Below are 14828 nucleotides of genomic sequence, written 5' to 3'. Positions count from 1 at the left end.
CTCGCTGCTTAATGTAGACTACAAGATTCTCTCCAAAGTCATCGCTAGTCAGGTCAAGTCTGCTCTGGAGTTGGTGATTCACCCCAATCAGTCCAATGCTGTACCCGGCAGGAAGATCTCTGATAGCTTCGCGCTACTCAGGGATGCGATCACCTACGTACAGGATAGGGGGTGGACATCTGCCTCATCAGCTTTTGACAGGATATCACACACATATATGATGGACATGCTCTCAAAAATGGGGTTTGGAGAGGGAATCCGCAATTGGATCAATCCACTCTACACAAACATCAGTCGCGCAGTCTCAATCAATGGATGGGAATCAAAAAGTTTCCTGATCAAATCTGGAGTCAGACAGGGCTGTCCTCTCTCCCCTGTCTTGTTTGTTTGCTGGATTGAACCTTTTGCTGAGTCCATTAGGAAGGATGCGGGCATAAGAGGGGTGACAATCCCAGGCAGCGGAGGCACTCAGGTCAAAGCCTGCTGTACATGGACGAAGTTGCCGTCTTCTGCTCGGATCCACGTCCTGTTCGCAGGCTGATGAGCATCTGTGACCAGTTCGAACTGGCCTCGGGAGCCAAAGTAAATCGTGGCAAGAGTCAGGCCATGTACTTTGGGAACTGGGCTGACCGATCCTTTGTCCCCTTCACCATCAGGTCAGACTACCTGAAGGTGCTGGGGATATGTTTCGGAGGGACCGGGGCATGCAGCAAAACCTGGAAGGAGCGAGTAGCCATGGTACACCATAAACTGAGCATGTGGGAGCAGCATTCTCTCTCCATTGTGGATAAGAACCCGGTCATCAGGTGCGAGGTGCTCACATTGTTGCTGTATGTGGCGCAGGTCTGGCCCAAACCCCACTGCTGCATGGTGGCGGTCACCCAAGCCATTTTCCGCTTTATCTGGAGATCAAAAATGGACCGTGTACAGAGGGACACGATGTTCAAACCTTTGGATAAAGGGGGACAAACATACCCAATGTCACCCTCATCCTGATGGCCACCTTTGTGTGTGGCTGCATCAAGCTGTGCATAGAACCCCAGTATGCAAACACCAAGTGTCACTATGTGCTGAGAATCTATCTGTCCCCGGTGTTGCAAAGGATGGGTCTGGCCACATTGCTGTGGAATGCTCCATCCAGTTGGACCGTGCCATACCCCACTTATCCTTTGTGGAAAAGTTTGTGCAAAAAACTCCTTTGATCACCAATCCATCAGGCAGTGGTCTGCATGGAACGTCCTCAAGGCCCTATGGGAAAAGGAGATGGTGGATCCTGTCGGATGGTTCCCCGAGCAGACTGCCAAAGTCATTTGGCAGAATGTTTCAGCACCAGAACTTTCAAACAAGCACCAAAATATAGCTTGGCTCGTGGTGAGAAGGGCCCTCCCTGTCGGATCCTTCCTGTACGCCCGGAATCTCACCGTCACTGCATGCTGCCCTTGAGGTGGCTGTGGTGGGGAAGAGACTGTTGCCCACCTTCTTCTGGAATGTGCCTTTGCAAAGCAGGTGTGGAAAGAGATGCAGTGGTCGAGGTTCATCCCAAGCAGCTCTATAACACAGGAGTCTGTGCTCAACAGTCTGTTCCCAGGGATGCACACCGAGATAAATACCAACTGCTGCTGGAGGACCATCAACTCGGTGAAAGACCCTCTTTGGTCTACCCGAAACTTGCTGGTCTTCCAGTGCAAACAGTTGTCCACAACACAGTGTTGCAGACTGGCACATTCCACGGTCCAGGACTACGTGCTGAGGGACGCACTAAAGCTTGGGGCAGACGCCGCAAAGGCTCAATGGGGAAAGGCCGCTTTGTAAGGTCCTCCTGCAATAGTGAACCGAGGGGCTGGAACCTGTGTAAAACCCCTCGGGCTGTATGCACCAAAATATGGTTTTGCTGTGTAATGCAAATGTACATTGCATGTAAAATGGAATGGAAGGGTTGTGAGGCAACTCACGTTCTGTATTGAAGAAAACTGATTTCTTCTGCACTTTCTGGAATGTCAACTTGGAACTGTTTTGTAATGTATTTTTTTTTACAGATTTTTATGAATAAAGTATATTTTTGGAAAAAAAATCAAAACCAAATCCAATTCTGTCCTCACCCAATATCCATAAATTCATCCTTCCACCAGGGTCACTGCTCAACATTTCACAGCAACTTTCCTCTTAAAAACTTTTAAAATATTTTAAATACATTAGTTCACGGAATCCACAATTAAATGTACCACGGGTAATTTTAACTCCCATGAACGGGTGGGTTTGGGTTGTGTGAGAAATAAAAATTTTAAACCCAACCCCAACTCGACCATTTCTGGTAAGTACATTTACAGCATTGCCTGTGGGCCAGGAGGAACCGGTGTTTTTCCTCCAAGCCCAACAAGCTTACCTCTGTACTCCCCATGATTGGCTAACCCCTCACTTCCACATTCTCAGACCCTCCAACATGCCCCCCTACAATCTCTGGCTTCCTTGATCTATTCCCTCTTCCTGCGATCTCTCCTTCCCCCAGACCACGAGTTCCCCCATCACAATCATGATCTTTGCCCCTCTGCGTCACCCTCTCCAGCTGCACCATGGCTGTGGCCTAGTGCTGCAGGCTTTCCAGCCTGATAAGCAGGTAGCTTCTGAGTGGCGCAGTGTTTAGCACTGCCACCTCACAGCTCCAGCGACCCGGGTTCAGTTCTGGGTACTGTCTGTGCACAGTTAGCAATTTCTCTCTGTGACTGTGTGGGTTTTCTCCGGGTGTTCCGGTTTCCTTCCATATACCAAAGACTTGTGGGTTGATAGGTAAATTGGCCATTGTAAATTGCCCCTAGTGGTATGAGAATTGAGAGAATGTGGGGATGTGAGAGGGAAATGGGATTAATGTAGGGTTAGCATAAATTGATGGTTGGCATGGACTTGTTGGGCCAAAGGGCCTGTTTCAATGCTGTATTTCTCTATGACTCTAAAAATGTAAAAAAAAACATACTGCAGTTAATGTCTGCAAGGTGACTGGCAAACCTGTATTTCTGGGTTTCCTGTCCAGTATTCATCCCTGTAAATATCAGGGCCATTAACTCTGTGAAATTTAAAGCACAGGATATGTTGCCACTAAAATTAAAGCCAGCACTATCCAGAGTACAATTTGCATTAGACTGTTAATGATACGTGCTGTAACTAATTCTTTCTTTAATAGAGTATCAAACACAAGTCATATGAGGGGCCTCGATAGAGTGGATAGGAAGGACCTACTTCTCTTAGCAGAGATTTAAAGTAATTGGTAGAAGGATGAGAGGGGAGTTGAAGAGAAATAATTTTTCACCCAGAAGGTGATGGTGGAGGTTTGGAACTCACTGCTTGAAAGCGTGGTGAAGGCCGAAACCCTCAGTACATTAAAAATAACACTTGGATACACACTTTATATGCCATAACCTACAGGGCTACAGACCAAGTGCTGGAAGGTGGGAATCGACTGGATAGCAGTTTTTCACCCAGCATGGACAAGAATGGCCTCCTTCTGCATCATAAATCTTTCTATATTTCTATGTTTCTAACAATTTCATAGCTTAAAGGGAAATGTGCATTCATTATGATCATGGCTGATCATCCAACTCAGTAACCTGTTCCCGCTTTTGCCCCACATCCTTTGATCCCTTTAAACCCAAGAGCTATATCTAACTCCTTCTTGAAAACATACAATGTTTTGGCCTCAATTGCTTTCTGTGGTAGCAAATTCCACAGGTTCACCACTCTCTGGGTGAAGAAATTTCTCCTCATCTCAGTCGTGAAAGGTTTCCCCCGTATCCTTCGACTATGACCCCTGGTTCTGGACTCCTCCACCATCGGGAACATCCTTCCTGCATCTACCCTGTCAAGTCCTGTTAGAATTTTATAGGTTTCTATGAGATCCCCCCTAACTCTTCTGAACTCCAGCCAATATAATCCTAACCGACTCACTCTCTCCTCATACATCAGTCTCGCCATTCCAGGCATCGTCTGGTAAAACTTCACTGCACTCCCTCTATAGCAAGAACATCCTTCCTCAGATAAGGAGACCAAAACTGCACACAATCTTCCAGGTGTGGCCTCACCAAGGCCCTGTATAATTGCAGCAAGACATCCCTGCTCCTGTACTCGAATCCTCTTGCTATGAAGGCCAACATACCAGTTGCCTTTTTTACCGCCTATTGGACTTGCATGCTTACCTTCAGCGACTGGTGTACGAGAACACCCAGGTCTCGTTGCATATTCCCCTCTCTGTTTATAGACGTTCAGATAATAATCTGCCTTCCTGTTTTTGCTACCAAAGTGGATAACCTCACATTTATGTACATTATACTGCATCTGAAGGTATGAGGCGCGAGTTGGCTGATGGATTAAGAACCGTTACTTAAAGGAATGACGGTGGAAAAGCGAAGGAGGACCAAGGGATTGATTAAAAAGGGGGAAATAGAGTACGAGAGCAAGCTTGCGGGGAACATAAAAACTGACTGTAAAAGTTTCTATATGTATGTGAAGAGAAAAAGATTAATGAAGACAAATGTAGGTCCCTTACAGTCAGAAACAGGGGAATTTATTATGGGGAACAAAGAAATGGCTGACCAACTAAATGCATACTTTGGTTCTGTCTTCACAAAGGAGGACACAAATATCATTCCAGAAATGTTGGGGAACACAGGGTTTAGTGAGAGAAAAGAACTGAAGGAAATCAGTATTAGTAGAGAAATGGTGTTGGGGAAATTGATGGGATTGAAGGCCAATAAATCCCCAGGGCCTGATGGTCTGCATCCCAGAGTACTTAAGGAAGTGGCCCTAGAAATAGTGGAAGCATTGTTGGTCATCTTCCAAGATTCTATGGACTCTGGAACATTTCCTACAGATTGGAGGGTAGCTAATGTAACCTCACTATTTAAAAAGGGAGCTAGAGAGAAAGCAGGGAATTATAGACTAGTCAGCCTGACGTCGGTAGTGGGGAAAATTCTAGGACCATTAGCAAAGATTTTGTAGCAGAGCACTTGGAGTACAATGGTAGAATCGGGCAGAGTCAGCATGGATTTACGAAAGGGAAATCATGCTTGACAAATATACTAGAATTCTTCGAGCATGTAACTAGTAGAGTTGATGAGGGGGAGCCAGTGGATGTGGTTTATTTGAACTTTCAGAAGAGTTTAGCGTGTAAAATTAAAGTGCATGGGATTGGGGATAGTGTATTGCAATGGATAGAAAATTGGTTGGCAGACAGAAAACAAAGAGTAGGGGTAAATGGGTCTTTTTCTGAATGGCAGGCAGCGACTAGTGGGGTACCGCAGGGATCGGTGCTAGGACCCCAGCTATTCACAATATATATTAATGATTTAGATAGGGAACTGAATGTAATATCTCCAAATGTGCAGATGACACAAAACTGGGTGGGAGGGTGAGTTGTGAGGAGGATGCAGAGAGGCTTCAGGGTGATTTGGACGAGTTGAGTGAGTGGGCAAATGCATGGCAGATGGAGTATAATGCAGGACCCTAGTCTCAGAATCAACTATGTCACTCTCCATCTTGATGAAGAATTCTATCATATTATGGTCGCTCATCCCCAGGGGTCTCGCACAACTAGATTGTTAATTATCCCTCTCTCAATACACAATACCCAGTCTAGGATGGCCTGTTCTCTAGTTGGTTCCTCAACGTATTGGTCCAGAAAACCATCCCATATATACTCCAAGAATTCCTCCTCTACGGTATTGTGACTAATTTGATTTGCCCAATCTATATGCAGATCAAAGTCACCCATAATTACAGATGTTCCTTTATCACATGCGTCTCTAATTTCCTGTTTAATGCCATTCCCAACATCACCACTACAGTTTTGTTGTCTATATACAACCCCCACTAACGTTTTTTGCCCCTTAGTGTTTCTCAGCTCTACCCATACAGATTCCACATCATCAGAGCTAATATTTTTCCTCACTGTTGCATTAATTTCCTCTTTAACAAGCAATGCAACTCCACCACCTTTTGCTTTTTGTCTGTCCTTCCTAAATACTGAATACCCCTGGATGTTCATTTCCCATCCCTGGTCACCTTGCAGCCGGGCCTCCGTAATCCCGACTATATCATACCCAATTTGCGCGATTAATTCATCCACTTTATTGCGAATGCTCCACTTGTCTTTTTAACATCACTTGGCCCATTCCCACTATTTTTCACTGTGGCCCTGTTTGGTTCTACCTTTGAGGTCCTACTTTTCAACTTACTTCCTAACTCCCTATATTCTGCTTTTAGCACCGCATCCTTTTTTTTTACCTACGTCGTTTGTATCAATGTGTACCACGACCACTGGCTGTTCACCCTCCCCCTTCAGAATGTCCTGCAACCGCTCTGAGATATCCTTGACCCTAGCAGCAGGGAGGCAACATACCATCCTGGAGTCTATTTTGCAGCCACAGAAATGCCTATCTATTCCCCTTACAATTGAATCCCCTGTAACTATTGCACTCCCACACTTTTTACTCCTCCCCTGTGCAGCAGAGCCAACCATGGTGCAACGAATTGGGCTGTTGCTGCTTTCCCCTGAGAGGCCATTCCCCCCAACAGTATCCAAAGCAGTATATCTGTTTTGCAGGGGAATAGCCACAGGAGATTCCTGAACTGCCTGCCTAGTCCTCTTGCTCTGCCTGGTGGTCACCCATTCCCTTCCTGCCTGTGGGGTCTGAGCCTGCGGCGTGACCACCACTCTATACGTGAGCTATCCACGACACTCTTCGCCTTGTGGATGCTGCACAGTGTCTCCAGCTGCCGCACCAGCTCCGAAACCCGGGCTTCCAGGAGCTGCAGTTGGAGACACTTCCTGCACACATGCTGGTCCCGGGCACTAGAATTGTTGCCGGCTTCCCACATAGAGCACGAGGAGCACACCACGGCTTTGCGCTCTCCTGCCATGACTTAACCCTTTAAATTAAACCTTTTGGAAGATCTTTATATCAAATAATATCAATTACTCTAGGGCCCTTCTTCCCTGGTCCTCGTTACTACAGAACTCCCTGAAAAACACTACTTACTATATATGAAAATAAACTGTAAATCTTTCTTACCTTAGATACTTACCCAGCTATTTAAAGCTATTCCCTAACAGCAGTGACTCGCCAACTAATCACCCTGCAGCTTTCCTGAGACGTCACTGTTGGCTTTTTTTTTTCAAACTCAGACTGTTTATGGGAGCCTGATACTGCTGAGCACAAGAAGGTACTTACAACAGACCCAATTTCATAACAATAATCAATAATATAATAGAACACAGAGCACAGACAGGAGTCTATCAGTAAGCCCAACCTGAGAGCACAAAATGTTCAACTGTCCACACTTGTTCATGAAAATGTGAATTGCATTTTTTAATAATTGCAGCGTCATGATATTTATAAAGGCTAGAAGTTACTGTTGGCAATAATGGCTGATGAATCCTTAATGACCTTCTTCTGCCATTAATTTAAAGGAGGCAGAAACCTCCTTATCTTAAATGGGATAATATCTCTATTTAAAAAAAAGACAGATTTTATACAAACATGCTAAGAATCCAGCCGCTGTTACCCCAACAGCAATTTCTAACCTCATGTTTATAAGGTTTTAGAAGCAGATGACCCAAAAACCCACTCCGCCTCAATAACTATGGAGAAGTGGAACTTCTGACAGCCTGGAAACATACGTGCCTGGCTTGATCAGATTTCCCAGAATCAGGGAATTTGTGTAATATTGGGCAGGCACCAGCAGCTATATATGCACCAGTTGGGCAATCTCGAGGTAGGGGGAGCCAGTCCAGCTGAAAACTTCAGAACTAACTTGCAATCAACTATTTACCAGAAGGCCTAATTCACAGGGCTCCAATTTTGACAGTTTTAGACCATAATTCCAGCTTCAAGTCCTCCTATGGTCCCCATTCCCCCCCCAAGTAAAGGCCGGTTGAGGTCTGCAAATGAAACCCCACCCGAGCCCGACAGAACCACATCCAACCCCCGAGCCCAACCCGGCCCGAGTCCTTTCATTTTTTTCCCATTGCAGCCATTTACCGAAGGTGATGATAGAGTGTGTCTCACCCGGCCCGACCTGACCCGAGCCCGAATGCCAGACCTGGAAGTGCAACCCGACCTGACCCGAACCCGACACATGTCGTCGGGTCCTGTTGGGTTTGGGTCGGGAAGCCGGCCTTTACCCCCAAGAGAGATAGAGTAGTTAACCTTTGCAGGTATATGGTATGTGCTGGGGGCCTCAGAGGTGGGATTGGTGGGGATTCTGGTGAGTGACAACATCCCGCCTCCAATTACTTTGTCAGGTTTCAAAGGGACAATTAACCACTCACTCCCCCACACAAGGAATGCCAACCTCATATTCAATAGGACTCAAGCCCAATGTGACTATGTCCTGCCCCCATTTCTGCTGCCCATGTCAATTCCATCAATCAACACACAGATGCTCTGGGCAGAAAGTCTTTCAAACGTACAGGAAATGTTTGATTAGCATCTAAAAACAAGAAAAGATACATATAAGAATAGTTTGTAGTATGTGCTTAATTTAGAAATTACAACAGGAAAAAAATGGTTTTCTGTGCTTTAGGTTTTAGTCCCTGCAAATCTTAGCTCTACTTGCAGCTTAACTTATGACATGGGCACGTCACACTGCACTCTAGATCTACCTTCTTGTCTTGTACATCATATGACCTATCATCTGGGCTGCATTTAAATGGGAATAATTTTTAGGCCTATATCGAGATTTTTTGAAGGATTTGCAGGTAGGCATGCATGTAATTTGTGTATTTACTGAAATGTTCATGACATAGGGGACGTGGTTGGTAAATCAGACTTTTTCCCCACCTTGGGAGGTAAATTTATCTGACCTGCCTGATGGCAAACCGACAGGATTACAGGGTGGAACAGCCGACTTTTTAAGGGCTTCTAAAAACCGGGCAGGGTGTAAAACAGATGGCCAATCTAATCGCACTAGCTATCCACCAGGCAGGTTGGGTTAAAATTGCCCTGTGTATTGAGCCACTGGCCATTCCACTGTTGGATTAATTTATACACTAGTGAACCAGCTATTTAAGAATTGTTATAAGATTACAAATGTAAAATGATTAACCAGTTTTCTCTTATTCCCACTAATAAAATTGATAAATTGCATAAAATTGGCCATTGCAAAATCACACAATTAACACTGATTGCAGAGAAATTGAAACTTCGAGAAAAAGAGCTATTAATGCCTTTATTGAAAAATGGGAAAATATAACTTTCAGCATTGTATTTTACACAGTTGTTTCAGGGAGTTGTAATATTCCTATGTACAAAAACAGTTAGCTCTTGGTCATAAAAAAATTGATCTGCCCTTTGCACAATGGGTCATTTCAGAGTGGTCCTGTCTGTAACAGCTGCAGCAAGTTGCAGGTAAATTATATTTATACAGCAGCTTTCACTCCTCAGGATGTCGCAAAGCTCTTTATACTTCAGAAGTACTTACCTCATTGTTGTAATGTAGGAAAAGTAGCAGCACACTATAAGGTCCCAAAAACAGCAATGAAATAATGACCAGATAATTTATTTTGTGATGTTGATTGAGAGATAAATATTGGCCAGGACACCGGCCAGAACCCCCATTCTTCAGAATCCTGTCATAAGATCTTTTACATCCACCCGAGAGGAGAGACAGGGTCTCAGTTTAAAGTTTCATCCAAAAGATGGCATTTCCAACAATGCAGCACTCCTTCAGTACTGTGCTGGAGTGTTGTCCGACATGTTGTGCTCAAATCTCAGGGGTGAGACTTGAACCCACAATCTTCTGACTCAGACAAGAGTCACAGCTTACCTGAAAATTGAGAACAAAAGCATCTTCTGACATATTTAGTTTAACACCAGCGCTCAACATTATGACAATAGTTCAACATGCTTTATAATAACAAATATTATAATGAATGTGATTTGTAAATTTTAAAGTCTGCTGAAAGTAAGTATTTTTTGGAATGATGGTGACTGTTACTGAAGAAACAAACTGAAAAATACTGAGGGGGTAGTGGGGACCCCTTTTCCATTGTCAGGTTCTGATCAACAATACATAAAATGCCTCCTAGAGGGCTTCTTTGACACATTACAGCAAACTACTGTGATCCTCCGGAGGACTGCCTCCAGGAATACACTGCCTATTTACCATTTCAAGGGCAGACAAGCGATTACTGCAGGAGTTCAACAATTAAATTGTTCCTCTGCTGTTGGCAACCTCTTGACTTCGTACCCCCGAGCAATGAATAAAATTTTACATGTGTACAAATGCAGCCGACACAGACTGAAATATTCAGAGTTTAAAGATTTGTGTAGCCAATGAGATGAATACTATTGGATATCTTTGTTTAGGAAATCTTCTTTCTGTGTTAATTAAACTGGTAACTTAATTAGCACCAGAATCAATGCAGATGGCAGTACCAGTGTGTTTTTTGGCAAAAGCTGGAGTTTGGCTAGGCTTGCTTACTGAGTGCAATACCCCATTTATACGGGTGCAGCAAATTTGCATTTGCAGAACAATCGCAGCAACTGGCCCAGTATAATTAATGGTTTGCGAAAGGCTGAGCAAAAAAAAATTGAGTTTGAGGACTGTTTCTTCTTTCATATCAGCCTGAATTAACTTTTCAGTTCAGCGAAAAGCATCAATTTAGTCAGGAAATGTAGCCATATTAAAAGGGAATGAAATCCCCCCTTCATCACGCAGAGCCGGAAATGCACACTTGGTTAGGGAAGGTTTGCAACGTGTCACAATAGATCAGAGGCATTTTCCACTTTATCTAGAGATCCAAAAAGGACCAGGTCCGGAGGAACACAATGTTCAAACCTCTGGATAAAGGGGGGCAAACGTACCCAATATCGCCCTCATCCTGATGGCCACCTATGTGTGTGGCTGCATCAAGCTGTTCGTAGAAACCCTGTATGGAAAGTTCAAGTGTCACTACGTGCTGAGGTTCTACCTGACCCCAGTGTTGCGAAGGATGGATCTGGCCACATTGCCGCGGAATACTCCATCCAGTTGGACCGTGCCGTACCACCTATCCATCGTGCAAAGGTTTGTGCAGAAAAACACCTTTGACCACCAATCCATCAGTCAGTGGGCTGCACGGAATATCCTCAAGGCCCTACGGGAAAAGAAGATGGCGGATCCTGTCGGCTGGTTCCCCGAGCAGACTGCCAAAGTCATTTGGCAGAATGCCTCAGCGCCAGAACTTTCAAGCAAGCACCAAAATATAGCTTGGCTGGCAGTGAGAAGGGCCCTCCCCGTCAGAACCTTCCTGCACACCCGAAATCTCACCGCCTCTGCACACTGCCCTCGAGGTGGCTGTGGTGGGGAAGAGACTGTCGCCCACCTCCTTCTGGAATGTGCCTTTGCAAAGCAGGTGTGGCAAGAGATGCACTGGTTTATGTCGCAGTTCATCCCGAGCAGCTCTGTAACACAGTCCTTTCCCAGGGACACACACCGAGATAAATATCAACTGCTGCTGCAGGACCATCAACTCGGTGAAAGACGCTCTTTTATCTGCCTGAAACTTGCTGGTCTTCCAGTGCAAAGAGTTGTCCACGACCGAGTGTTGCAGACTGGCACATTCCATGGTCCAGGACTATGTGCTGAGGGACAAACTAAAGCTTGGGGCAGCTGCTGCAAAGGCTCAATGGGGAAAGGCCGCTGTGTAATGTCTTCCCGCCATAGTGAACTGAGGGGCTGGAACCTGTATGCACCAAAATATGCACTTGGACTGTATGCACCAAAATATAGTTTTGCTGTGTAATGCAAATGTACATTGCATGTAAAATGGAATGGAAGGGTTGTGAGGCAACTCACGTTCTGTATTAAAGAAAACTGATTTCTTTTGCACTTTCTGGAATGTCAACTTGGAACTGTTTTGTAATTTTTTTTTACAGGTTTTTATGAATAAAGTATATTTTGGGGGAAAAAAAGAGGCAGCTAACAAGTAGAAAAGGAACATGGAAAAGCTGGGCATCGACATGCTGATGAGATGTGTAAACTAGTAATTTGCCTTGTTTTTCATCTTGCTAGTGCTGCAAAGTAGCTTACGTATGGCGAATTGGTAACTGGGAATCTTCCAGCCCATGGTGGGAATTAACTTGCTCAGATCAAGTTTGGGAATGAGAAGTGGGAATTTCCCATTAGCAGGATGTAAATGGCTGTTGCAAATCGACTGAAATTCAAAGGGACAAACAAAAAACTCTGCACATGCGTTGGTAAGAAAAGGTAATCCCATCCCAGTAGGAATGGTGATGAGACTGTCTCCATATGAAAGCTGCAGCAGCTTGAGAAGGCAAATAAGCTAAAGAAAATTGTTCAGCCAGAACACAAAAATAAGAATCTCACACTTCTCCTGACATACTGTTGAAGAACCTGTCTGATCATTTATTTTTCCACTGTCCCTATGGTAGCTGCCGAACTTGTTTTCAGTTAGAAAGTGCACAAGGTGCATACAGCATTTCCTGTGGAAAGACCAACTGTCCCAATTACCCCTCTATTTATCTCCCCACATTCTCCAGACTTTAACAATTGTGTGTGTCCGTCACCAAGCTGCAATGCAGCACCACACCCCCACCATCACATTCTGTGGGGGCAACTGGTTCACGCCAGCAGCCAGAGCGAAACAGGCTGGTAGGGAATCGGCAACCTGTCATACACTAATCCAGTTTTCCTTATTCATTGACTTGGAAACTAGTGCCAAGATTTTTAATTTCAAACCTAGTACACCTAAAAGCAACAGAGAAACCAGGAAACGCGCGTCTAGTTTGAGATATCATTCTGTGAACTTCAGTAGAAAGAAGATTGAGCACTGTGAAAAAAAAACCGGCTGCCGATGCACCAGTGGCCCGTTTCGCACTGCTGGTGTTGACCAATTTCACCTCTTCTGACTCATTCACTTACTAATAAATGCTAGGATAATTTTTAAATAGTTTTCTTTATTAATTTGTGACAATTTAAAACGTGGTGCAGCTCTGAAGGTTAATCACAATATATACAATTTATATACAAAACAGGACATTGCAGTTTAGTCGAAGTACTTTTCATGGTAAAACAGACCTACAAATGTAAGATTTGCCACCAGTCCTCCAAAGGTGCAATGTTCAGTGTTCAAATAATTTAAATATTTTCCTTATACGGAGGAAGTAATTACTTTAGATATCTAACGACTTCAAGTTTTAGCTTTCATGACATTCTTATTGTCGGTGATGTTTAACAGAAATGTTTAATTTTGCAACAAATTATTTAATATAACTGCTGCTTAAATATTAAGTGCAATATTATTGCAGCATCAAGACTGTCATTCCTTTTGAAACCGAGAGGTTCAATGGTTACTTTTTGCTTGCTTTGTGAGGATCAGGCAGACAGAGGCGTGTAATTACCAATCACCGACCTCTCTGCAGATCACGTCTCAAATCTCTCTTTTGCAAACATTGAATGCAAAGCGAGTGAGCGAGAGTGGAGACTGGGTTCAATATTAACAGCGCGATGAGCTGCATCTCAACACACAAAAAAAAAACCCGAGCGCGGAAAACTCACACTGCATGTATCCCATTCTTCAGCTCCCCCTCAAAAAACAAGATCTGAAAAGGGACATTTTAACAGCTCTTTCCCACTCGCCCCAAGAACAAACGAAGATTGTTTCACGACTCTGCACAGTTTATCCATTTGATACAGCACAGCTGTCTGGTGACTGAATGTCAGGAAAAAGATGAGGAAAGGAGAGAAGCTGGAACTGGGTGTCGTATCCATTTCTGATGAGAGTGAACAAAGTTGGGTCAAATATTTTCCATTTTAAATTTGTTTCCGCCCCCCATATAATTAATATTTTTTTTGTAGGAAAAGCATTCCCACGCTGCTTCCTTAGCGACGCAAAGCATAAAGGAAAGGAAACCCTCTCTGGATATACTAGGACCATGTTTTAAGATTGTAGCTGTGATGGCAGACTGGGTTTAGCCCAATGGGTCTCAACCTTTTTCACACTGCAGATCCAAAGTGGGTGCAGCAGGTTAGTGATATGACCTGTGACGGTGTAAACTTAAAATTACAGGAAGTCCGAACATCACAGGTTCCTTTTTGGATAATTGTTCAGGGAATTTTGACAGATCCATGGACTCTGCGCTTGAAGCATTAGACGGTTTAAATTTTGAAAATAAATTGAAATATGAACAAATCAATTCTTTGCATCAGGTGGTCATGCACAATGCTGATAAAATAAAGGAATAGGATTTTGGCTGCCAAAGACGCCCTCCCAGTGATACACTTGTGGGTCGCAACCCATGGTTTGAGAATCACCAGTTGAACTGCCATATTGTTCCTAAGTCAGCTCCAAGTAAATGAATAGATTTGGCTTTGTCACATTGCCAGTGTTTGATCATATTGATGGTTCAATGTGCATGTTAACTACAAATGGAAAATTGTAAAATCTAGGAAGTATGACTTCCTTGCCTTTCTGACAATGTTGCACAATTTTTTTTTAAATACCCGTACTGCCACTGTTTTCCGCTTGAACTAAAAACGAGTGCCATGGGTTTCTCTGGAACCATTCTCAGCAGCGCAGAAGTTGGGGTTTTCCTGGTATCACAAATTTTTATGGCCAAGATACAGCTGAACAGCAGCAATGAGGAGGGGGCAGTCTAAATATTATCGAAGCTGCATTGATGAAATATTGTGGAAGCGTAGCACATATTTATTTTCTGCATAATGATATCACACATGCTTTTAATTTCACCATCTTCCTTCACCTCGAGTTCTCAGCTCATTACCCTCTCTGAACGCTTGAGTCAATCACTGACTGCATCCGTGATAAAACATGAATG

General features: G+C 44.0%; 1 protein-coding gene across 4 annotated transcripts in view; it reads right to left on the bottom strand.

Moving 5' to 3' along the window:
- Window positions 1–14828, bottom strand: part of tafa5a (TAFA chemokine like family member 5a) — a 744872-nt gene that overhangs the window by 496721 nt on the left and 233323 nt on the right. The window lies entirely within an intron of this gene.

Source organism: Heterodontus francisci, chromosome 27 (genome assembly GCF_036365525.1).
Source record: "Heterodontus francisci isolate sHetFra1 chromosome 27, sHetFra1.hap1, whole genome shotgun sequence".
Lineage (NCBI taxonomy): Eukaryota > Metazoa > Chordata > Chondrichthyes > Heterodontiformes > Heterodontidae > Heterodontus > Heterodontus francisci.
The sequence above is the reverse complement of the archived record's forward strand: the minus strand, read 5'-3'. Positions and strand labels throughout refer to the sequence as shown.